We start from the raw sequence: 26,265 nt of genomic DNA, 5'->3' as shown, positions 1-26,265 counted from the left end.
TTCTGTGTTTGTTAAATTGATTTTACTGGCATGCTGTGTATTGAATGTTTGCTGTAAATCACCTTTGGCACAGCTCATTGTGAGGAAGTGGCATATAGGTAAAAGTAACCAATTCATCAATTTCTGTCTGTTTTTCTTTTTAACTAGGGTGCCCCAGGAGTTTCTGCTTCTTAGGGACAATTCATCGAAAAGGATACAAAAAGTATATTTTCAGGGGCGAAAGTGTTCAAAATATGTACAATTTAAGTGGGAATTTTTTTTCATGCTTTTAAGGAAAAATGGTTCTGCAAGAAAAAGGAACAGGGTGGATTTGTGGTAGAGCACATATGAAAGTAACATAGAACAGAAACAGGATGGCCCACCCCTAAAATCACATAACATTGCATAAAGTTTGGCACCACGTGGGATACTGTTGTGCATAAAATTCACAGAGAAATTTGAATGAGGACAATTTTGCAAACATGCCTTCTTAAAAGAGACTCAGAGGTATCCATGATGCAGAACTCAGGTATATTTGCAGGCAAGTTAGACAATGTTGCCTCAAGGAAGTACCGTATTTTTTGCTCTATAAGACTCACTTTTTCCCTCCTAAAAATAAGGGGAAATGTGTGTGTGTCTTATGGAGCGAATGCAGGCTGAGCAGCTATCCCAGAAGCCAGCACAGCAAGAGGGATTGCTGCTTTCACTGCACAGCGATCCCTCTTGCTGTTCTGGCTTCTGAGATTCAGAATATTCTTTTTCTTGTTTTCCTCCTCCAAAAACTAGGTGCGTCTTGTGGTCTGGTGCATCTTATAGAGCGAAAAATACGGGTATATCCGACCCTTCAGAATGCATTTCCCTCACTGCTGATAAACTACAATAATTTAAAAATACTATTATTATTTTTAAAATGCATTCCCCTTTTCACTTTCCTTATTGCAAAAACTCAAATATTTTGAGGAATCCGCTTTGCTGTGCAAGAGCTCCAGATCAACTTTAACTTTGCAACCTGAATTTGCCGGTATGTAATTGAATCCCACCTGAAAACAGCAGAATTCTAGAAACAACCTTGGGTGACGAAGTGACCTTTCCAAGGGCTGGATGATGTTTGGGTAGTAGACAAAATGAAGGTTGTAATATCACTCCTGCCTTGGGGGGGGGGGGGGAAGGGTCACATTGCTTTCCAGAGGAGAAAAAGGTGAGCACAGAAGTTGTTCTGTGTATCCGCCAGAAACCTCTTGGCTTACTTACAAGAGAGAATCAAATTCATTTCAAATAACCTCTGTTTCCAAATTACAGGGCTATTTTTAGATCCTTTTCCACAAGTCTTCAGAGGCAAGCTGTGTCTTTACATATGCTGCTACCATGTCCTGGAATGATCTTGAATTTACTTTGGTTTTATTGGGATCTGAATCCAAAGTTTGAGAACACAAGAACTCAAGAAAGAGGGTTGTTGTTGTTGCTTAAATAGCATTCCCAGGCTCAAGCTGCAATTTTGATGCATACTTACTCTGGAGTAAGTCCCATTGTTCTCAAAAGGATTTAGCTTGTGATATAGGAACAGGCTGCATGCTTCTTAAAAAAAAAAATAATAAAAGTTGGCACCATCCCTGTGTCCCTTGGACGAATGCTGTATTGGTTGCCCTACAAGATAATTCACACCTCCGGTCTTATAATATCCACGTTGCACTTCTTGACAACAGATGAACAAGGTCACATAAACTCTGCTTGGCAATGCCACTGTGGGGCAGGGAAGTAGCTTGGCAGCAGAGGAAGCTGGCAGGGAAACAAGTTCATAGCTAGGGTTGGCATATTTCAAAAAGTGAAAACCTAGACACAAAAGTTGTTGGGCTTTTTTTTTTTTTTTTTTGCAAATCTCCCCCACCCCCCAAAAAGAACTTTTTGAGCTCTTTTTAAAATAAAATTTGCCACAAAATTAACACTTCCAACATGGATTGTTATACGCCCAGGTTTCCCTGAACATTTCAACCAATTTCCGAAAATTTCCGATGGATGAATCCTGTTATTTCTGGGAAATTCCGCACGTATGGCAGGCCTATCACAGACTTAGGGTTGTGCCAAGTCTTGGAGTCTGACCTGATGTTTCAGGGTCAGGAGCCTTCTAATCAGAATCATGGAAACTGTCAGGAACTGGGCAGAGGAGGAATGCTGGAGACGCCTCCCCATCCTGACCCTTCCAGGGAGGAGGAAAAGGAAGACAGTATAGATTTACAACAGGGGTTTGAGGGAGGTAGCAGCTCAGAGGCAGATGAGGGGGAAAGCTGGGAAATCATGGGAGAGGAGAAGGAGGGGGCAGAAGCAGAGTGGCAGCTGACTGACACTGTGTCATTAGAAAGCATCCCAAACCCTCCGTCTCCCAGAAGCCGGCAAGCCTTAAAAGTAGGAGAGCAAAGAGCTCAAAGACAGAGGGCACATAGCAACAACCGTAGAAGAGATGAATGAGGCAATGGGAGAGATGGGGGGGTGGAGATTCACTCGGGACAATGCCATTATCCAAGAGGCTCAGTTCTATTGCCTCTCTCTGTAAATACTGAAATAAAGAAGGATGGTAAGAAACCTTTCCTTTTCTTTATACTTTCATGGCTAACCAGCCAGGAGCCGCTGACAGCATCCTGACAGGAACATAGACTTGCAGAGTTGGAAGTGGCCATGTCTGCTCCAGGTATGGGGGGCCTTTGGCCTTCCAGATACGGCCAAACTACAACTCCCATCATCCTAAGTCATTGGCCATGCTAGCTGGGGCTGATGGGAGTGGACTCCAGCAGCATCAGGAAGGCCACATGGTTCTTCACTCCTGATCTAATCCAAGCCCTGCAGGAATCTGCAAGAATCTCACCACGACTGTGTCCCTGATAGACGGTTGTACAGTTCTCTGCTTAAATGTCTTTGGTGAAGGACAACCCCAAGGTAGCTACTTCCATTGCACAATCTTAGTTTTAGGAAGTATCTCCTAAGGTTTCACTGCAGTTGGCTTCCTTGCTATATCTGTCTATTTATTACATTTAGATCTGCCTTTTCCTGTAAGAAGCTTGTGTCATGAGCACGTCTCCTCCCAACAATTTTAACCTCACAACAACCCTGTGAGGTAGGCCATGAATGGTCCAAAGCCTTCATGGTGCAGTGGATATTTGAACCCTGGTCTCCCTAGACCAGCAATCTAACCACCACAGCACACCATATCTCCCACTTGTTCATTCTAGTCCTGTTATCAAGATTAATGAGGAACAAGTTTTATTTCACCTTCTGCACAGCAGCCCTTCAGATGTTTGAACCCAGCCATCATGTATCTGGCACCAAGAGAATGAGCTTCAGTGATTGCCACCCCTCCCTTGCCTGCAAAATGGCCCAGAAGCTGTGTCATCCCTGAACATTTTGAGGGTGGTAGGAAAACGACGGGGGTGGGGAGTGGCACCCCTGGGAAATGATGCCGAAGTCAAATCTCCTGCCAAAGAAAGAATCCAGGGAGATGAATGTGAGGAATGAATCAAAAGTAATGAGCAACTAGGGAAATTAATGTGATACATGCCAATAAATGAGACAACAAATGCAATATTTAAGAATGTCGTGATGCAAGCAGAGATGTTGCTGTTTGTACACACACAATGTCCCTCAGGCTCCTCCAAGAAAGCTGAGCACATTGAGGTCCTTCCTCAAGTAGAATATAAAAACCTAGGGAGATGCCTTCTACTGCAGGCATAGGCAAACTCGACCCTCCAGATGTTTGGGGACTACAACTCCCATCATCCCTAGCTAACAGGACCAGTGGTTCTTCTGAGTCAGATCACTGGTCCATTGAGCTCAGGATTGTCTACAGGGACTGGCAGAGGCTCTTAGGGTTTCACACAGGGAGTCTTGGCCCTACTTGGAGATTTCAGGGGACTGAAGCTTGGACCTTCTGCAGGCAGATGTTCTATTACTGAGCTACAGTCCTTCTCCAAAAAGGCCAGATCCGTTCCTGCACCCCCATCAGACATTTCTTGGCATTGTCGCCAACCCACCAGTCACCACCGCCAAACCTGCCTAGTGCCACCCCTTAGTTTCCACCAGCTGTATCTCTCAGGAGACCACGCAAGGACACAGGACACTAAATGCTGGTTCAAGTTGTTTCCACACATGGATTATCTATGCAAAATATTCATACTTGTACACATGCACAAGTGTTGGCGTGAAAGAGCATATGCTGGCACAGCTCAGCTCTCATGTACACAAGTGCACAGGTTGTACACCGGCTGAACATTACGTGTGAATAATGGTTCCAAGTGTGCAGCTCAACTACTGTGTCTAGATTGTACACTCATTGAATGCACCATATGAACAACAACTGTACAGCTCAATTACTTGTGTACCCAAGTACACAGATGGTATGCTTGTCAGACTGTACATGTGGTTAACTTTACGAGCGTGTACAGATGAGCTATTTGTGGGCACAGAGACACAGATTGTACACTCACTTAATGCGCCATGTGAACACAAGTAACGGGGGCAAGGGGTGAGTGGTCTGAGGTCCACTCGTGCCCAGAGAATCTAAACTGTAAGTTTTTTAAACACTGTGACATTGTAATGTTGCAGCCCACCCTGGGACCTCAGGGTGAAGGGCCGGCAACAAATTAAATAATAGTAATAACATAGACAGACTGGAGTAAAAGGTGCAGCGTGAGAGCTCTTGCTGTTTGCCTCTGTTGTGTTTGCATGGTCTTGGTGCTGAAGTCCCACTTTGATTTCAGCTAAACAAAAGGCAGCCTTTTTACGGTGCTGCAGGGATCCCGTTCTGCTCGGTGCACTTCAAATTAAATATCAGTCAGCATAGAACAATGGGCTTGATATCTTTTCAGCAGAGGCATTGGTTTCAGAATATTCCTTAAGTACCCATCAAGGATGAGCTTGTAAAGAGAAGGCATTCTGGCCCACTTTATAAAACAGAGACACAAATAAATCCCGGTTTCCATAACCAGGAAGTGGTGTAACTAAGAGAGGGCCTGACATTTCTCTGTCCCTGGAAAACTGGGACACTTGGAAGGTATGTGAATGGTACCCAGTCCCTCATGATTCAGGAGTGATTCAGGAGGCAACTAGGATGCGAAGTGGGGCAAGAGCAACAAAAATGGGCATATCTCCTGCATATCTCTGGGCAGTGCCACAGAAGGTAGCTTTCCATCCTAGTTGCCTTCTGAGTCACTCCCTAGAGCAGGGTCATAGAACCTCTTTTGGCCAAAAGGCCACATTGCTGCCTGGGGGGCACATGCCATTGGTGAGCAGGGTCAGAGTCAATCGTGGGCAGAGCAATTAATGCAATTTTTACTTTTGTCTAATAGTCTCAGTTCACGCAAACCTCCCCATCCTTCATCCAGGCAAGCAAGAGGTCAAGGACACTTCCAGCCAGCCAAAAGCATTTCCAGTAGATAAAAAGCAAAGTCAATGAAGGGTGTGGTCTGGTGAGAGTCCCAAGGTCCACCTTTGGGCCCCAGGCCTAATGTTTCCTTAGAGATTTCAGAGGCTTCTGGTTCAAATAGGTTCAGTGCCAGCAGCAGCTGTTGGGATCTCAGTATCCCAGCAGGACCCCCTCTGACGCCCGCTCTGAGCCCCCTTCATCCCCCAGAAATTCCCACCATCGACTGCAAGAAGATCAAACGTATCCATTCTTTAGGAAATCAGCCCTGAGTGCTCACTGGAAGGACAGATCCTGAAGCTGAGGCTCCAATACTTTGGCCACCTCATGAGAAAAGAAGACTCCCTGGAAAAGACCCTGATGTTGGGGAAGATGGAGGGCACAAGGAGAAGGGGATGACAGAGGACGAGATGGTTGGACAGTGTTCTCGAAGCTGCTAACATGAGTTTGACCAAACTGCAGGAGGCAGTGGAAGACAGAAGTGCCTGTTGTGCTCTGGTCCATGGGGCCACAAAGAGTCGGACACGACTAAACGACTAAACAGCAACTAATTTGCCATGGAGTCATGCTCTGGTGGGGTCTGATGATGAATGTTTAATCTGGGGCTTATTTTATAGCCAGCAACATTTCACAAGGCCACAGTGGGGATGCCATATATATTTCCCACAAAGCCCCTGGAGAAGGCTACATCAGGGGCATTGTGGAAAATTTAAATGGCTTCTGCCTGGTGATGCTTGCTGCAGTAAGCCCAGCTTACATCAGCAGGCATTTTGCATGGATCGCCTTCAACCTGGACCCTACATTTCAGAACACTTGCTACAAATGGTACCATGTAGGGTTCTGCACAGAGCACCCCTACTTTTACCCAATCAGGGCAACACCCAACCCAATCTGGCCCCGGCCCCGAATCAGTTGCAGTGAGTGGGTGTGTTCCTTATGCTTAGATAGTTTCTTTTTGTCAGGTGTTGCTAAACTACAAATTCCATAAGCCCTAGCAAGCGGTGTCACTGGCCAGGGATGATGAGAATTGCAATTGATCCACATCACTTTACAGAGTCAGTTTTCTTTGGAAGAAAGGACATGCAAGATGTACAGACCTTTGTATAATCTGTTTACTCACAAACGTGCAGGTTGCACAGGCGTGACAAGGACACCCAAAGAAACTCACAGGAAGTGTGAGATTTCAAGGCAACATTAGCACTCTGGAATCCAGAAATAATCAAAGTAGCACTCTGCCAAAGGGGGAAAAAAAAATAAGGCTTCATTTCATCCTGCCTGGCAAATATTGTCCCTGCTGTGGACCAAAGCAACGGTGACCCGAGAGATCTGTCATTGACTTTTAAAAATATATTAAAGCAGCCATGTGGGACTCTGAATTTAATTCATACACTGGTGCTGGGGGAGGGAGTGCTTAACCCTTCCTTCCAATGCTTTGTTTTCAATCTAAATTGCTGCTCCTTTTCAGCCTGGGCAAGAGGAGTAGGGAAGAATCGCAGCCATGATTTGGATAGGTGCTGCCCCTCTTCCCAAAGGTAAGAGCTGTATTAGGGTTGCAAAACGGTGTGGGGGGAAAGGGATTAAGCATCTCCTTCCCCTGTGCTGATTAAAACAGGAGCCCCTGAAGCTACTTTTAAGTATGATCAAAACAGCTGTGAGATCCCACAACAGAGCTGATCTCTGGTGTCACATCTGCTGTAGGCCTGAGAATGGATTAACCAGCTTCCGTCTGCTCTGGTGTTTTTTCCAAAGTAGCTTTGGACAAAGAGTGGTCCAAGGATTTATTCTTAGCCTGTGCCAAACTGAAAAACAGGGTTGGCATACGTCGCAACCAGTGTCCGGGTGGAAATCACTGAAATGTCTGGGACAATATGGAGATATGGTCGGGGCCGTAGTTAGGGATTGGTGAGGTGGGCCTCCGCCAGGGGTGCAGGCGCCCCCCCCCAAAAAAAAATCAGCTTTAAAATATGACCATAAATATGTCTATAAATAAAAATAATGATTATTGCCTCATAAGAAAATGTTTTAAATAGAGGGTGAATTGAATGGGGGGCAGGGTTTGGAGGAGAGGCGGAAAGAAGAGCTAATTTATCCGTGGCTAGGGGGCGCAATCTGGACAGTTCTGCCAGGGGTGAAAGGTCACCTAGCTATGGCTCTGCATATGGCAACCCCTGACGGTAGTCTAGATTTTGTCGAATTTCCTTAAAAATAGCTCAAAAACTGCATTATTATTATTATTGAGATTTTGCAAGAAAAGCTCAACAACTTTTGTATCCGGATTTTCACTTTTTGAAATATGGCAAATATCCTGGCTTGTAACATTACCTTTGCCCAACCAGGAGTCTAAATCAACCATTCTGGGCCAGTGGGGACATTTGGAATATTGAGAAAACCCCAGAGGTGCCTGTCACAGAGTGGCTGCCAGGGCAGTGGCGGCAGGGGGACATTAATAGCTATTAAAGGCGCTTTTGCATGAGCCCCATCTTCTTTTGTATCTGACTGCCATAGTGGACTTTGAAGCACTGCTGCCATCTTGGGTGGAGCACTGGCCCCTATAAATCTAAACCAAACATCAAAATCCACAAAACAGGCTCTTGGTTTTTGTTTTGTTTTTTTAAAAAATGTATGCTTTCATGTCACTTAAAAAAACTCAACATATAACTCTCCCCCTCCTGCAAAATGCAGATGGAGCAAAGCATTGCTCAAGCGGGGGGGGGGGGTTGCCCCCACTGACCCCACGATGGCTATAGTCCTCGTATTCCTGAATGCCACTGAAAATGTCATTTGAGGGATTACATTCCTCACACCAAGCTAAAGAGAGAGAGTTCAAGTGGAGGGTGCTATTGCATCTGGCTACACCTGTTGCTACTTGCATGCAGAGAAAGGACAGGTAAACAGGCAGTGATAGCAAGGAGGAGGGAGAGTTGGGTTGGGGAGGAGACTTGTGGGAGGGAAGGAGGCTCCCTCGTGAATTTGCAGTTTCTGGAACAACACATTTCGAAGTGTGCACTTCTCCCAATTTTGCAGCGCAGTCCTCCAGCCAAGTCGTGTGTACAAAACTGCTCTGCAAGAAATAGATGTGCTACGTACGTGAAGCAAAGCCGCAGACAGATGTGTGTCCATTCGGAGAAAGGCACGCTAAAATGCTGATCAATTTTCATGAGGATTTTCTTTTTAAAGGAAAAAAAATAGTGCATAATAACATCGCAAATGGATGTGGAAATGCAGCGGGATTTAAGGCTGGAGAAATGAGAGAGGGAGAGGAAACCCAAAATTGACAGATTTGCCCATCCCTGATGCCAGCCCTGTCTAGAAACAAATCATGTGATGAGGGTGTTGTTCTGCGCCTGCCGTTGGAATCCTTCCTTTCTTGCCTCCCTCTCTCTTTCTGCGATTTTATTTTTGAACAAGTACAATGATGCTGGAGAAGCTATAAATACCACAGCCAGATGGATGAGCGTTCTCTCATTTGAAATGAAACCGAGTCTTCTTACTGTTTGCATGGGTCGACGTTCTCTGATCTAGGCCATCTCAGCACTGGGTTATGGAGAGGCACAGGGCAGGGAGATTTAGGATTTTTTTGCTGTCAGTGGCTTCCCCATGCCAGAGGTTGTTGGGACCCCACTTCACCGGATGGGGGCAAAACAGAGTGCAACGTTGGAGCAAGTTCACATTCCAGGCCCCATGTCCACTATGCAATTCTAGCAGGATCATACCACTTTAAACAGCCATGGCTTCCTGCTTAAAAAAGCCTGGGCACTTTAGCTTTTTGAGGGTGCTTGTTAGGAAATCCATTCCTCTCACAGTACTACAGTTCCCAGACTTCCCTGAGAAGAGAGATGGACTGTTAAACCAATTTGGCAATGATATTTTCAGTGTGTACTCGAAGCAAGAATTGGTAGGTTGAAATCTACCTTTGCGTTTCCCATGGAAGAAAAGAGAGAAAGTCACTTTACAAAATAAACAAATATAATGTTTTAAGAAGGAGCAGATTTTATGAAGCTGATTGGCCAAAAATATCAAAAAAAGTTAAGCAAATTGTAGCTTCACACCTTGCCGTTCATAGCTTATTATTGTTACACACAGCTAGGTAATCTTATACACAGGATAATGGACTTGATATGGGAGTTATAATTTATCACCTGCATAAGTACACAACAGTGCAATCCTATACATCAGGGTGGGAAACCTATGGTCTTCCAGATGTAGCTGAACTACAAGTCCCATCAGCCCCAGCAAGTATGGCCAACAGTGAGGAATAATGGGAGTTGTAGTTCAGTAACACCTGGAAGGCCACAGGTTCCCCATCCTTGCTATACAATATTTACCCAGAAGTGAGTTTCAGTGAGTCCAATGAGTCTTACCTATTGCATACAGGATTTCAACCTAAGTTTATCTGGGAGATCGTTCAGATGGTAGAGCATGAGATTCTGAATCTCAGGGTTGTGGGTTTGAGCCTTGTGTTGGGCAAAAGATCTCCACATTGCAGGGGGTTGAACTAGAGGACCCTCATGGTCCCTTCCAACTCTACAGTTCTGTGATTCTATGAACTGATATGGAGTTACTTAGTGTGCACAGGAATGTGCAAACCTGTTACGCCCAGTATACCTGAAGGAGTGTCTCCACCCCCATTGCTCAGCCCAGACGCTGAGGTCCAGCACTGAAGGCCTTCTGGTGGTTACCTCACTTGTAGAAGTGAGGTTACAGGGAACCAGGCAGAGGGCCTTCTTGGTAGTGGCACCCGCCCTGTGGAACGCCCTCCCATCAGATGTCAAGGAAATAAACAACTATCTGACTTTTAGAAGACATCTGAAGGCAGCCCTGTTTAGGGAAGTTTTTAATGTTTGATGTTTTATTGTGTTTTTAATATTCTGTTGCAAGCCGCCCAGCATGGCTGGAGAGGCCTGGCCAGATTGGCGGGCTATATGTAATAAATAAATAAATAAATAAATGATGATGATGATGATGCAGGCAGTGAGGGCTCTAATGTGGCTTTAGCCCATCCCATGTTTCTCTCACATTTCGCCCCACTCTCAAAATTGCCAAAATGCCCCCTCTCAAGTCTCACATGCTACAACAGACAAGCTCTGGTGGTGGGGAGGCTAATTTCCCTTCCACATTAGACAACTAGGAAAGCTCCCTGGAGCTTTCTAAAATAAGCTCTGGATTTAAGCACAAGTGACACAAAGGGTATGTTTGATGTTCAGCTGAACCGGATTTGGGTACTTGCACTGGTGACATTTGAAAGCAGAATGCCTGGTGTGTGCTGGGATGCCGTCAGAGGGATTGCAATCTGCCATATTCAACATCCTGCTTGAGCAATGCTGGGCATGTTTACTTGAAAATTGTTCAGGTTTGCATCCAGAAACACAGCCAGGGGGTGGGGTTAGAAAAATGTGACAGTGGCACTAAAATTGCTCAGAAGTGCCTTTGTTCATATATGGATGGTTCATCGTGCAAAGTTTCCATCAGTAAATTGCCAGTTTTAACTTTACTTATTGCCAAAAGCAGCAAACATTTTCTTTAGCTATGTTTGTCTTTCATTAAAAGCACTCTTTTACAGCTTTAAAGTCATGACTTCTCTCAAAGACTTTTGGGAATTGTAGTTTGTTAAGGGCACTGAGAGTTGCTAGGAGATCCCTTGCAAAGCTACAATTCCTTAATAGCTCCTTAACAAACAAACTACAGATCCCAGAAGCCTTTGGAGGACACCTTAACTATGTATGTGGCACAATTTTTTAGCAATCTAATTCATATGCATAGAGGCAATTTTTGAAAGAGCTACTATAATTGAAATATTTTCAGTTTCCCCCTTTGTGAATCCCCCCCCAATTAAAAAATGTCCACATGAAATTCCATATGCATTTTTCTTGCACATTGGAAAGGAGATTGTTAGCGACTTTGAGACTCCTTAGGGTAGTGATAGAGCGGGATATCAAATCCAAACTCTTCTTCTTCCTCCTCTTCTTCCACAGGGTGGGCACCACAACCGATAAGGCCCTCTGCCTGGTTCCCTGTAGCTTCACTTCAAAGTGGGGAGATCGCTTGCCAGATTTTGAGAGTCCTCACTGGTGACAGGGATAGGAGACCCCATAACATAGCTCACCCCCAGATGAGCCATCCTGCGGGATGGTTAACTATTGAGGAAGTTTGAGAAAAACATACTGCTGCAAACATTCTACAATGGTTTACAGGTCCTGTATGGAAGGTGAAAAGGTGTCTATGATTCCCATTTGCTTTCGGGGTTCTTGTTCCTTCCAGTTCAAGTTCACGGGTAGAGTGCTTTATCCCTGATGGTAAAACACTGCAGAAAAGTAACATTGATGCCACAATACTGGGAATCACATGGTGATTGCTTTTTTGCAGGATTTTTACTGAATTATATCCAGGGCCATCTTTATCCAGGGGTGCAAGGCGTGGGGGGCACCCGGGCGCCAAATTCTGGGGGGCGCCAGGCTCCCACTGCTGAAGCCGCCTAAGCTCTTAACTATCTACTTGTTATGAAAGAATAAATAATTTTGATCAAGTTAGAAAAACAAAAAACATATATACCTAGGTATTACCGAAGAGTATACCTACTGTTTCACTAAAGGACTTTCGACTTTGTGCGCTCATTTACCAAAGACACACCACGCTTGACATTCACAATGGCTGCGCTTGTCAGACTCAACAACAGCGCTTGTCATTCACAGCAAGAGATAAGGCATAAGTGTGGTGTCTGACATAAGTATAATAAAAGTTAATTTGGGGGCTAAAATAAATTTGAGGGCACTGGGTGGATCTTTGCACCCTGGCTGCTCATATGCTAAAGACAGGGCTGATTATATCAATGTTAACATGCATAGGGCTGCCATATGTCCAGATTTTCCCAGACATCACCAAGATATCAAAGGCAGAATTGATGTCCGGGGGGAAATTATGAAAGGCAGCACTTTGTCCTGGATCTCAACAAGTTTTGGGGTGTCCTGGTTTTTACTTTTTGAAATATGACAACTCTACATGTGCAGCTACCGCAGAGTGATGAGGGAGAGATGCAATTGAGCACAAGGAATTTAATGTCTGTGGCAAAGCTCCAATTTTTAGAATTATTTTGAGGAAGAACTCCTAGTTAAAAATCAGGAGGAGGGGAATACAGGACAGAGTGGACCAGGGGCACAAGAATGGAATGGAACCGGGGAATAAGAATAAAAAATCCACCCCCCTTTATGTTCCTGAGCAGATGCCATTCATCCCCTCAGGAAAGGATGAACAAAAATGGGTTCTAAATAGTAGCTCACAAGGCACAACTGCACCCTGGCAATCCTCCAACCAAACAACATTTATTTCAGGCTGACCCACATAGACATTTCTGTAACGGAGAGCCTTTTGCTTTAGACCAAAGTATAACGTGGATATTCCCCTCAGGGATCTCAGGGCCGTGCTTAGATGCCCGGCTAGCTCCACTTTGAACATTTCCTTGAAGGATCATTACTCTTTCTGGCCCCCAGCTTCCGGAAGACATAAGGGGAAGGTTAAATGGTTCACAGAGAGTCTCTCTCTCTCTCTCTCTCTCTCTCTCTCTCTCTCTCTCTCACACACACACACACACACACACACACACACAAGTTCTGTCTGGATTTTCTCCAGAATTCCCTCACCATTCTTTTTTGGCATTCCAGTAACTAAAGCCTTGAGCAAGCCACCCCTACTTGTACCCTGTCCCAATAAGTTTGATTGACCCCTGCAATTAGAGCATAGATCAAACTGTGATTGTAACTCGGGAAGCTGATGGGACTTAGGAGTGAAGCCAAGGACCTCAGCAGGGGAAGGCAGACGCTGATAATTTGCAGCAAAAAAGCTGCCACAATGTCTGGGGTGCCGGGGGAGGCTAGAAACAAATCAGCTCAGGCCAGCAAGCAAGGAAAGGGCAAATATTGGTCTCTTTGTGCCCCCCCCACCTTATTTTGGAACAAGGGTGTGGTGATGGCAGCTAGCTTAAATTGTAGAATCACAGTGTTGGACCATAAAGAAGGCTGATTGCCGAAGAATTGATGCTTTTGAATTATGGTGCTGGAGGAGACTCTTGAGAGTCCCATGGACTGCAAGAAGATCAAACCTATCCATTCTGAAGGAAATCAGCCCTGAGTGCTCACTGGAAGGACAGATCCTGAAGCTGAGGCTCCAATACTTTGGCCACCTCACAAGAAGAGAAGACTCCCTAGAAAAGACCCTGGTGTTGGGAAAGATTGAGGGCACAAGGAGAAGGGGACGACAGAGGACGAGATGGTTGGACAGTGTTCTCAAAGCTACTAACATGAGTTTGACCAAACTGCGGGAGGCAGTAGAAGACAGGAGTGCCTGGCGTGCTCTGGTCCATGGGGTCATGAAGAGTCGGACACAACTAAATGATTAAACAACAACAAGTGTTGGAAAGGACCCAAAGGATTGTCTAGCCGAACCTCCTGCGATGCAGGAATCACAGCTAAAGAATCCAAATTCTGTTTAAAAACCTCCACCTTCGGAAAGGGTCTGTCCCACCTTCAAACAGCTCTCTCCATCAGAAGGTTCTTCCTAATGTTGAGTCAGACTCTCCTTTCTTGTCATTTTAATCCATTAGTTCAGGTCCTACCCTCTGGAGCAGCGGAAAACAAGCTTGCCCCATCTTCCATGGGGCAGCCCTACAGATGTTTGAAGGTGACTATCGTATCGCCCCTCTGTCTTCTCCAGGCTGGACATACCTAACTCCCTCAACCGTTCCTCATAAGGAATGTTTCCATGACTTTTAAAAGGGGATTGGAAATGTTCACAGATGACATGGTGTTTACTAGCCCGCTGTACATTGGGGAGGGTTGTGTGGAGAGAGTCTCTTCCTTTAAATTCCTAGGAGTTTATCTCAGTGAAGACCTTACTTGGAAAATAAATACAACCCAGGTGGTTAAGAAAGCCCAAGAGAGACTCCATCTCTTCACAGTATTGTGGAAGAATGATGTCAATCAGTATTTGATGATCTCCTTCTACCGGTCCACAATAGAAAGTGTCCTTTCATACTGCATCAGGGTGTGGTACGCTGGTTTGACATCAACTGATAGGAAGTGCCTACAGAGGGTGGTGAATACAGCACAAGATATTATGGGCTGTCCCGTGAATCTGCTGGATGAAATAGCGGAAGAACGTTGCCTCAGGAGAGTGAGGAAAATTCCCAGGGATGATTCACACCCTGGCCGGCACTTTCTTGATCTCCTGCCCTCAGGCAGAAGATATAGAAGCATGATTAGTCGCACCAACAGGGTAAAGAACAGCTTCTATCCGTGGGCTGTTAGGGTGCTGAGTGAAAAGATAACAACAGGGCAACTCACTTTTGGGTTTGGTGGGTATGCGTCAGTAAAAGAGGGGAATTAAGACTAAGAGAGCTGAGTGGGGGGTGCTTGTGTAATCTCACTGTATACAAGTTGTACAAGTGACAATAAAGTATTTCAATTACTAGTAATGATGGCATGAACAAGGGACCTGTTTGGGCTGCATTCTCTTCTGGGCAACCACATCTAGAAGCCACGTGCCAGTGGTAAGTGGGGCAAGAGGCAAAAGTGGGAGAGCTGTGAATCCAAATTTTACCATTGTACAGTAGGCTAGTCGCTCCACGCCTTTGTGCACCCATCTCTATCCTCCATCCAAGAAAGCAAGAACATTATCAGTGTCAGGAGAAGAGTCAGGAGGAAGCCAGCAATAATTTGACAGGTGTCAGTGAAATTCTTCAAAGAAACCGAGACAGTGCAGGCCTAATGATCCCAGCAACTCTTCCTGGTAGGTCTTACCTTAATGAGGCAGTTGCAAGGACTGAAGGTCTTCCCACTGCTAAGGCTTCTCCCCTGGTTCCTTCTCCAGAAGCCTAAAGCTGCTTTGTCTTGTATCTCTTTTCTCTGCCTTCTTCCTTTCTCTGCATGTTCTCTGGGAGACCAAGGGGGAGGGGAGCTGGTCACATCAGGAGTGGGAGACACTCCCCCTCTGACTTCTTCAGCCGTGTACCTCATCTCTACCTCTTGAACCCCTCCTCTCCAGCCTCCGCTTCTGCCTCCGCTTCTGGACTGCTGTCTGCCACAGCCTCTTCCTGCTCACTAAACCTTGTTACCTCTTCAGCTTCCGATGCCGCCACCTCCCAGTCTTCTTCCTTTTCTCCCCTTGACCGCTCATCGTCGTCCCACCACCAGTTCCTTGGCATTGAGTCTTCATCCTCTGGGGGTTCCCCAGCTGGTCCCTCACAAAACTCCTTTGCATCTAGTCAGTCTGTGACATCAGAGCTCAAGGACATCTGCCATCCAGATAAGAACACTCAAGGAGGAGAATGGAGGAAAGCCAGCAAGGGCTGTGGCCTAAGGAGAGACCCAAGGGCCTAACAAGGACCATATTTGCCCCCCTGGCCTGAGCCCCCCTTTAAATGCCACCTCTAGATTCAAAGTCAGGAGGCCACAGGATGTCAGCTGCCAAAGAGCAACAGTATTATCTTTCATTGCAGTACTACTTATTAAACTACACGCCTTTCATCTTGCATTTTAAAGCATATCTCAAGCGCAGCCAATATTTACGGAGTTGTGGATTTCATTTTCCTAGTATTCAATAAAACATCTCTACTTTTCTGTAAAAGTAACATTTTTGTCTTCCCTCTAACTGGCACACGTAACTAGACAATTTGCTAGAAAAAGCTTCATCGTGAATCTTCTTTTCCCATTTTTTGTACACCGGGGATGCTTTCTCTCATTCAGTATTTATTTAAGACATAAAACATAACCCAAGCAAATAACATGCAAGCATCTCTTTGCACGGTCTTACTATTCCTTTTGTGCACAAAGGTAAAAATACCCGATGATCTTAAGGCTGCACTCCTACACCAACTTACGTGGGAAGAGACAAGGACAGAAGAAGAGCCCTGCTGGATCAGGCAAAAAAGCTAATTTAGTCCAGCATCCCATTTCTCATCATGGCCAGCCAAATGGATTAAGGCAATGGTTCCCAGACCTTTTCAGACTTCTGGCCCCTTGGTCCTATAAACTCACCCCAGTGCCCCCTACCCTGCCCTATAAAAAGCATTATTCAGAATAGCAGTTTGCCTGACCCACCAAGAAAGAGAAGAACACAGTATAATTCAAAATAGTAACAATTAATCACACATTTATAAAGAATCCAGTTAAAACTATTTATTTTAATTAATTCAACAGAATTGATCCAGTGACACCAGATAGTGCATGAAAAAAATATTTTTATGCATTCTTACTAATGGAAACATAAGGGTGAAGGAAATTTATAGGACAAAATATTTATCTATAAATATGTTACCAAATATGCACAGACCTTCACCTACCATGGATGTACTGTAACTAATTAATTAATAAGAAAATCCATAGCTACCTTTAAAACTAGTTTCCCTTAGGTTGGCGCAAACAATAAATTATCACCATGAATCAAAATGTACTCCATTTCATCTTATCTCAATGCTGCTAAGTCTTTAATTGAAACCACGTTCCAACGATGTGTTGTGAAGCAGAATATAGCCACACTTCAGATTTCTCTGTACTCCCCATGAATTTGTTTCATTAAACAATGGATTGGAAGGTTACCTTGTGAGCTGTGCTCTATTACAAATGTTTATGACTCTCTGATTTTTAATCTGTGGTGGCCATGCTTCTTAAACTCAGGCTTCAGTGCGAGAATTAAATATCTACCTACTGTACATCTTCCTCACTGAAATCAGTTGGACTTTAAAAGAGGCTTAACTTTGACTGAATCATGCCCATCATATCAATTATTTAAGTAATTTAAGTGATGAAGGGGGCCAGTCCTCACTGACATGCCAGAAAATTATTTTGATACTGAACAAAATAGATTATCTGAAAATTATTAATTTTCTGTGCACCATTTCAGAGTCAATTAAACTGGTTAATTGGGCATATTTGAAAACATCCAACATTCTGCAAATCCATTTTTCTCTCAGAGGAGACAATGGCAATTATCATTTTGAGGTAGCAGCCTTCGATATATTTAGCATCTTATTTATCTCCTATTTATCATCTTTATTTAGCACCTATTTATCATCTCAGACCACCTACGGTCACCTAACCAAGGAGGCAGATGGGGAAGGAGTCCATCAGAAGAAAAAAGCCTGACTGCTCTCTCATTGCTACACCATTTTCTCTCCCGCCCATCTCTTCCTTGCCCATCAAATCAATGATCCAGAACATATCACTTGCAGAAGGTTTTTAAACACTAGCAGCTGGTGTCCATTGGGACTGGTACAGTGTAAGGCAGGAGGCCAACAGTAGGTGGAGCCAGAGTCCAATGACAGGCAGAGACAACTAATATTTGTTGTATGCCCTTCCTCCTCCCTGCTGAATTCTTCAAGTAATAAAGGACAAAGTGTTAGCAATAGAAGCCCTTTACCCACTGGTCCATCTAGCGCAGCATTGTTTACACCAGGAGTTGTCAACCTGGTCCCTACCGCCCACTAGTGAGTATCTCAGGGTTCTAGGTCAGTGGTAGTGTTAGGAGTCATTCTGCAAAGAAACAGAAAAAATTATTGTAACTTTAAGAACTATAATAATACACCGTATTTTTCGCTCCGTTAGACGCACTTTTTCCCTCCTAAAAAGTAAGGGGAAATGTGTGTGCGTCTTATGGAGCGAATGCGGGGGGGGGGGGGGCAGGCAGGAAAAGCCCCCAAGAGCCACACACAAGCTCCACGTGGCTCTTGCGGGCTTTTCCCCAGGAGGGAGAAGGGACTGATGTGGCCAGTCAGTCCCTTCTCCCTCCTCATAGAAAAGACCGCAGGAGCCGTGTGCTCCTTAAAGGGCGCGCGGCTCCTGTGGGCTTTTGTGGGAGGTGGGGGTATTGCCATAGCTGCGCGCAGCCCCTCTGGCCGGGAGAGGCTGCACGTGGCTATGGCTTCTTTAGCCAAGCAACCTCTCCAGCCGGGAGAGCTCTTCTTTTCTTGATTTCACCCTCTAAAAACTAGGTGCGCCTTATGGTCCGTGCTCCTTATGGAGCGAAAAATACAGTAATAATAATTTATTATTTATACCCCGCCCATCTGGCTGGGTTTCCCCAGTCACTCTGGGCAGCTTCCAACCAAATATTAAAAACAATACAGCGTCAGACATTAAAAACTTCACTAAACAGGGCTGCCTTCAGTTGTCTTTTAAAAGTGAAATAGTTGTTTATTGCCTTGACATCTGCTGGGAGGGTGTTTCACAGGGCAAGCGCCACTACCGAGAAGGCCCTCTGCCTGGTTCCCTGTAACATGGCTTCTCGCAGCGAGGGAACCACCAGAAGGCCCTCGATGCTGGACCTCAGTGTCCGGGCAGAATGATGGGGGTGGAGACGCTCCTTCAGGTATACAGAACCGAGGCCGTTTAGGGCTTTAACTGTTTCTGTGAGTTCTGGGTGTGGGTTTCTGGGTTGATAAGGTACAGCTGGTGATGAGTACAAAAGGAGGAGAAGTTGCAGTTTGAATTTGCCTGCAAAAGAGAACACCCACATGCTTTCTGTTTGTAAGGTTGTAAATAGAAGTCTTGCTTGAGTATTTTACACCTGTTTCATGGTTCTGTCGTCTGCTGCCAGGAAGATAGGGGGTTCTACTGCACAAGCTGAATCCTCCTTCCATCGAGCACCGGTGGGCAGTAAGGAAATTTTACCACCAAGAAAGATGCATTAGTGGGTGGTAGGTATGAAAAAGTTGACTACCCCTGGTCTACATTGACTAGCAGTGGATCTCCAGCATTTGAGACAGGGGTCTCTCTCGCCAGTGGCGTAGCGTGGGTTGTCAGCACCCGGGGCAAGGCAAGTAATTTGCGCCCCCTAACCCGTGGATTTGCGCCCCCTAACCCTAACCCCCAGATGTTGCGCCCGGTGCGGTCGGCCCCCCCTGCACCCCCCACACTACGCCACTGTCTCTCACAGCCCTATTCAGAGATTCTGGGGACTGAACCTGGAACCTTCTGCAGGCAAAACAGGCACTCTCTTTCTGAGCCACAGCCATTAGACACTGTACAATACTGAAGTTAAGAAGGAATGCCACCTTCTGGGCTGCTTGTAAGCAAGGAGGTGGACAGATCAGGCCTGGCTCAGGTTGCAGGGTAGGGCCCCATTTGCCCTAATGGAACACCTTCCATGGCTTTTGAATTTGGGCATGGGTTTCACGAAGCACTGGAGCCAGAGGTTGCTCACCACAAACTTAAACCATCAAAAGAGCATCAGCATAAAACCAGAACAAAAAGCAGCAGGGGGAATGCAGCAGGGGATGGTGGGAATTTGAGTTCAACATCCCTGTGGGGGCACAGCTTCCCCACCCTGGCCCTACCTGCTGCCAGTTATTCCTCCAGCCCTCTAAAAGGTCTGGGTTTGGGATGGGATGGGAAGGTGTGATAAGTGTCACGCCACTTACCAAGGGCTCAGAATAACCTCTGGCTGTTTATGCACCATATTTTTAAAACACATGGTCCGCCTGTCCCCAAGAATCCTGGGAACTGCCATTTACCCTTCACAGAGCTACAGTTCCCAGCACCCTTAACAAACTACACTTCTTGGGAGTCTTTGGGGGAAACCATGTGCACCAAATGTGCTCTGAATGTGCTCTAAATGCATGATCTACATGCAGCCAGAGGCAAAAGGTGCGCCATGTCATCCTTATCCTGAAACCAGCAGAACCACTTGCTTGATATACAGGCATTCCAAAGACCTCAAGCTTGGACCAGAACTTCTCTGCCATCCCTTCCATGTGTTTACTGATATCTGGGGAGAGGGAATGAGAGTGAAATAAGTGGGACATCCCATGCTGTGTTCTTGATTCTAAAATTAATGATCAAACAGCCCTCCTCTTTGTAATTGACTTTTTGGGGCCGGTTTGACTGGTTCCACCGTCAAAGTGGAAGCTCTTGCTACTTCTCCAGGTTGATTGCTGCTACAGTTCTTCTTTTAATAGGAACACACAATGAAACAAGAGTTGCTTGCGCTTGCCTTCTGATAGGTCTTTGATCAGGAATGTATTAATTATGCTCAAAAGTGGAGGAAGCTGACTAATGAAGAGGAGATCAAAGGAAGACGCAATTAATCAGCATTCACAGCTATTTCACACTGTGGGAATAATCCTTATCTCTACCAGGATTTGCCCCCAATGTTTCCCATCTCCACCTAGAGATGAGGAAAGGTAGCACAGCTGGAGGAGGAAGAAGAGTGTGCAGGCCAGAGAAACAACTGTGGCTGAAGCGGTGTCCTCTTTGAAAGCCCCCATGGGAAACACACTAAACCTGCTGTATTGGGAACTGGAGAGTGCAGCTGACTAATATATGCAGGATTTTCAGTATGCACACTTTTACCATAGTACATGCATTTCTGTACACATGACTTGGGTGAAGAACGTCATTGCGAAATTCAGCAAATTCCAAAGGATAATGAAGGTTTGATGAAACTGGGCCCAACACGGCTAGATTCAGCTTATGCTAAGGAGCCAGGCCACTGCCATAGCTAGCTGAATGTGGGTCATTGGAAGAACAAAGCCAATAATGCCCAAGGCATTAACACATCAAGAAAACCATTAGGAGGGTTTTGGCCTCAACCTCCTTGTCTGCCAGACAAGGAGGTTGAGGCCAGCAGCAGAGCATATGTCCGTGCTGCCCAGGACGGGCAGGCTCCCGAGGGGTGTGTGGTGCAGAGGGTGCCCTCCCAGGTGCAGGAAAGCCGCTCGGGTGCCCAGAGCAGTGTGCAAACCTTGCAGTTGGGGGCGGAGCAAGACGCCCATGGTGGACATTCAGTGCGCCACCTGCCCATGACTCCCAAGCCTTCCTCAAGCTGTCAAAACAAAGGGGGAAGGGGGAAACGCCACCAGCAAAGCGTTGCAGCTCACCCCCTTACCCCGACGGCTCGGGGTAGGCTTGGGAGTTGCGGGCGGCACGCTGAAATGTCACCCCCCTCAGTGAGGACCCCTGGGGCGCTCCGCCCCCCTTCCTACGCCCCTGGGTGAGGCCCCTCTCCCAGCTGTGTGTTAGCGGGCAGAGTGTGTAGGATGTCAGTTTGGATTATGTAAGCATCGGGGGGGGGCAGGGTGAGCTTTGCAAGCTTAAGAGGGGGGCCAGTGAGAAGGTATACCTGAAGGAGCGTCTCCACCTCCATCGTTCTACCCGGACACTGAGGTCCAGCACCGAGGGCCTTCTGGCGGTTCCCTCACTGCGAGAAGCCAAGTTACAGGGAACCAGGCAGAGGGCCTTCTCGGTAGTGGCGCCCTCCCTGTGGAACGCCCTCCCACCAGATGTCAAAGAGAACAACAACTACCAGACTTTTAGAAGACATCTGAAGGCAGCCCTGTTTAGGGAAGCTTTTAATGTTTGATGTATCATAGTATTTTAATATTCTTTTGGAAGCCGCCCAGAGTGGCTGGGGAAACCCAGCCAGATGGGCGGGGTATAAATAATAAATTATTATTATTATTATTATTAAGGTGGTCATGCTTCAGAGAGGGTCGGACACAAACTTTGGGGTCTCTTGGAATCCAAGGCCGCAGAAATGGAAGGAACAGGATCCTCTTGGGATGTGAATGCAATGCACTCTCTCTAGGTTTCATATATGTGTAAATAAACCACATCCCATAAATACGCCACAGTCTCTGCTGTGTCTCCTTGTCCAAAAGGAATCACAGACCCTGGCAAGCAGGCCTGGTACCCCTGGATTCTCACACCACTCAGGGATTGGGGTGGCGTGTAACAATATTATTTCAAAAAATGGAAATTTGGTAACTTTGCCTTTAACTGCCAACTTAATCAAATTTCTCCCTCCTTCTCACTACTAACAGTGGGTTTGTTTTAGTTCACCTGTAACACTCCTCATTGGATATTGGTGACTTTGTAGGGATAAACGCATTTCGAGTCAGGCTCATATCTTTCTGTCTGAGTTCATATTATATTTCTGAATCTACATTGTATTTCTTAAGGAGACCTTTGTAGCAAGTAGAATATGAAGTGGCGTACTTTTCTGTTTTTCCAAATGTATGATCAGTGCAGAAATAGTGTTCAGCAGCTGTTCCCAGTGCAGATGTAAATTGCGTATGGATGCTCTGTTACCCCATAAATTTGTCTTGTGGCCATATCAATTTCATTCCTTACTATTCTACATTTTTATATGCTTACTGTTTCTGTAGGAGTGCATTACACCATTCCACCCATCTGGCATTTCTTTAAACTTTATGGTGTCATTCATAAGTCTTCATGGATATCCAACCCCCTTTGGCTCAGTTGTCTTCCATCTCTCCATTAGGATTCTAATGCAGTTTTGCTATATCCTTCGTATACAGTCTAAAGCACCTGCCATTTTTCTGTGTATTTTTTTCAGTGGAGGCTGGTCTGTAGGGGTTTCCTCCTTCTCAATCTCAGTGTTGTCCTTGTAGAACTGTGTAGAGAAGAGGATAGAGACAAAAGTAGAATTAATTACACAACTCAGCAGGGAGGAAGATGGAGCCCTAACAAGAACTGGTTAACTCTGCCTATCCTAGGGCTGCCATATGTCCGGATTTTCCAAGACATTACCGGGATTTCAAAGGCAGAATTGGCGTCTGGGCAGGACTTCCCAAAGGCGGCGCTTTATCCTGAATCTTAGGCAAGCCAATTGAAAAATCACATATTTGTGGTGTTTTCATAAAAAAGAAAGAAAAAGGAGCTCAACAACTTTGGGGTCTTCTTAAAAAATAGCTCAATATGGCAACTCAGGTTGGCTCCTGTTGGTTTCCCTGCCTTCTGCTCTACAATGGGCACCATCCACAACTCGTTTCCCCACCTACCTGTACCTTGATTCAGAATCTCTCTTTCAGCTTGATTTAGCAACCAATCAGTATAATTGGTAAAACTTGTCTCTTCCATTTATTCATTCTACCAAATGTTTCTAGGCTTTTTCTCACAAGCAATATCTTTGCATTCATGTGTTATTGTTAATATTGTGGCTAGCGCAATGAGCTTTTTGAATTTATGGAAGCTGTTGCAGGATCTGTTTTCCTCTGATAAGTCAACACAAATTATTTACATCAAGGATGGGGAACCTGTGCCCCACCGGCCTGCAAGATATTGACAGACTCCAACTTCCACCATCTCAGACTCCCAGTATTTTTGCTGGCATTTTCTAAATATCTTAAAGCAGTGTTAACGGATGAAGCAGTTCACTAGTAGTAAGAACCACTGACTTTTGGTCAGTGTGGTGTAGTGGTTAAGAGCGGTAGACTCGTAATCTGGTGAACTGGGTTCGCGTCTCCGCTCCTCCACATGCAGCTGCTGGGTGACCTTGGGCCAGTCATACTTCTCTGAAGTCTCTCAGCCCCACTCACCTCACAGAGTGTTTGCTGTGGGAGAGGAAGGGAAAGGAGAATGTTAGCCGCTTTGAGACTTCTTCGGGTAGTGATGAAGCAGGGTATCAAATCCAAACTCTTCTTCTTCTTCTTTTGCTGTGGGGTGATAGAAATGGGAGAGATATTCCTGCCAAAAGCTCAATTTATGGATAAGTAGTAGAGAGGCCTTACTTAAGCCCAACAGCTCAATAGCACAATACCCAATTCCCCCTAATCTTAATCAAATAATGACCCACACAGCCTTTGAAAAGCATTAGCATCACAAAAATAAGTGTAATTCCAGCACTGCTACCAATGTTACCTATAGCTGTGGGGAGGTGGCAGAAGAACAATGTTGGGGACCCTGTGGTTTTCCAGATGCTGTTGACATCCCACTCCTATCAGCCCAAGCCAGCATTAGTCAGGGATAATGGGAGTTTGGGGGTCCAACAGCATCTGGAGGGCCACAGGCCCCCATCTCTGTCAGAGAGGTTCAAGGTTCCCCAGTCAGCACCCTGGATGTGCATATCTGCTATATAGATATTGGGCCCCACCATCAGCACATCCCAGAAAGGGACTAACCAATCAGTGAACACACTCTTGCTGACTTCAGCACATGCAAAAGAGGGAATTCCCTTTCCTACCAGATTGCCAGCCGTTGATGGTCCATGCTTCCTGCTAGTGAACTACTTCGCTGTCTGCCGCTTCTATCCCAAAGCGATTCACTAATGCATGAAAGCAGCCGTGGAAGTGGGAGGCTGTGAGTTGCTATAATAGCATTCCAATTCCCCCTGTCACTCCTTATGAAGACAAATAATTCCCGCAAACTTAGTTTGCCTTGCCTTTTCTCTGAATATTCTCGCTCCTCTCCTGTGTCGTTCCTCCTGACCTCTCTGCCCTGAGCTGCCAGTGTTTCTTCACACTTCCCTCCTGATTGGTACGGGGACTGGCACACCTCCTGGGTGGCTGCTAAATGGTTCGCTGTTTCCATCAGCATGGATTCTCCCTGGAACAGTATATTTATAGAGCCCAATATTGTTTTAATAATAGCTGTGAGCTCCGTTTGGCAAACATTATTAAGGAACTCTGTAGAACTGGTGATCCTACCCTCAGGAATAAATCAGATACCAGCTTGGCTGCTTTGTGGGATAATATTAAGATATCTGATGATCTGCATATTGCATGGGGAGTCACCCTGAACCAGAGGCCACAGATAGCACAGGGTGGATCAAGGGGTTCATGCACAGTCTATGTGTTTCCATGCAGGCTTTCAGAACAGGCAATTTGAATATTTAGGTTAGTTTAAAGCAGTTAAAACTGTGGTTCATGCACCATTTATGGACATCTGTGCCAATCGATTCTGCTTAGCATATTTTTGATGACTGTTCCAATTCCCGTCTGTTATAATAAATTGCTTGAATAATACTCAGCAGTATTATTCTCTGATTCCAGTGTGGTGTAGTGGTTTAGAGCGGTGGACTCGTAATCTGGTGAACCGCGTTCGCTTCCCCACTCCTCCACGTGCAGCTGCTGGGTGACCTTGGGCCAGTCACACTTCTCTGAAGCCTCTCAGCCCCACTCACCTCATAGAGTGTTTGTTGTGGGGAAGGAAGGGAAAGGAGAATGTTAGTCGCTTTGAGACTCCTTTGGGTAGTGATAAAACGGGATATCAAATCCAAACTCCTCCTCCTCCTCCTCCTCCTCCTCCTCCTCCTCTTCTTCCTCTTCCTCTTCCTCTTCCTCTTCTTCTTCCACCACGATGTTCTGGTTTCATGGCATGCTCCTGTCTCAAAGTCAAGGGATCCCGAAAGGAAGGCACGAGAGAACTGTAGGTTTGTGTGTAAGTGCCAAACATCAGCACAGGTGCAAAGGGATTGCGCCTGCAAGGAGCATGGGTTGAGGCTCTGTAAGCATTGGCCTGCTGCTTTTGCTAGCGATTTGCTCAGAGACCCTCCTCTCAAAGCCAGAAGCAGCTGGAAGAAAAAGGCTCGAGTGATGATAATCACTTTCATTTTTTTCATGCAGGCATAGGAAACTGCTTTATTCTAGATCAGACTATTGGTCTATCTAGTCTGATACTATGTACTGAGGTATCAGTTTTCTGGGTCTTTCACATCACTGTCTTTGGATCCTTTTTTTTAACTAGAGGCATTAGGGATGGAACCTGGAACCATCTAAGTGCAAAGCATGTGCTCTCCTACTAAGCTACAATACAACCCCTTGATTAATAGAACCATACAGTTGGAAGGGACCCAACGGTCATCTTGCCCAGCCCTATGCAATGCAGAAATCTCAACTACAGTGCAACAATTAAACGCCAACAGCATTACAACCCATGTATCTGTTTTGATTTAAATGTTTTGGTATACTAAGCCAATTTACAAGGTAGAGCCAAAGCTTTTGGGATACAGTATTTCCAAGCCAATTCTGCCAAGTTATAAAGTCCAACACAGACAGAATGGAAGATGCATTGGAGGGGACTGCGTTAAGGGACAGAGGAGGCAGGGCTCATTACCAAAGGGCTGAAGATTGGCAGTTCGAATCCCCGCGACAGAGT

At 45.6% G+C, this 26,265-nt stretch overlaps 1 long non-coding RNA gene across 1 annotated transcript; it reads right to left on the bottom strand.

The window, feature by feature from the left end:
• Positions 1-16,695: 16,695 nt before the first annotated feature.
• Positions 16,696-24,602, bottom strand: LOC308462759. Its single transcript, XR_013979320.1, has 4 exons — positions 24,353-24,602; positions 23,709-23,825; positions 22,525-22,783; positions 16,696-17,904 (listed from the first exon to the last, which is right to left on the bottom strand). It is a non-coding gene; the product is annotated as an uncharacterized lncRNA (long non-coding RNA).
• Positions 24,603-26,265: the final 1,663 nt, after the last annotated feature.

Source organism: Podarcis pityusensis (assembly GCF_964106645.2).
Source record: "Podarcis pityusensis genome assembly, chromosome: 14".
Taxonomy (NCBI): domain Eukaryota; kingdom Metazoa; phylum Chordata; class Lepidosauria; order Squamata; family Lacertidae; genus Podarcis; species Podarcis pityusensis.
The sequence above is the reverse complement of the archived record's forward strand: the minus strand, read 5'-3'. Positions and strand labels throughout refer to the sequence as shown.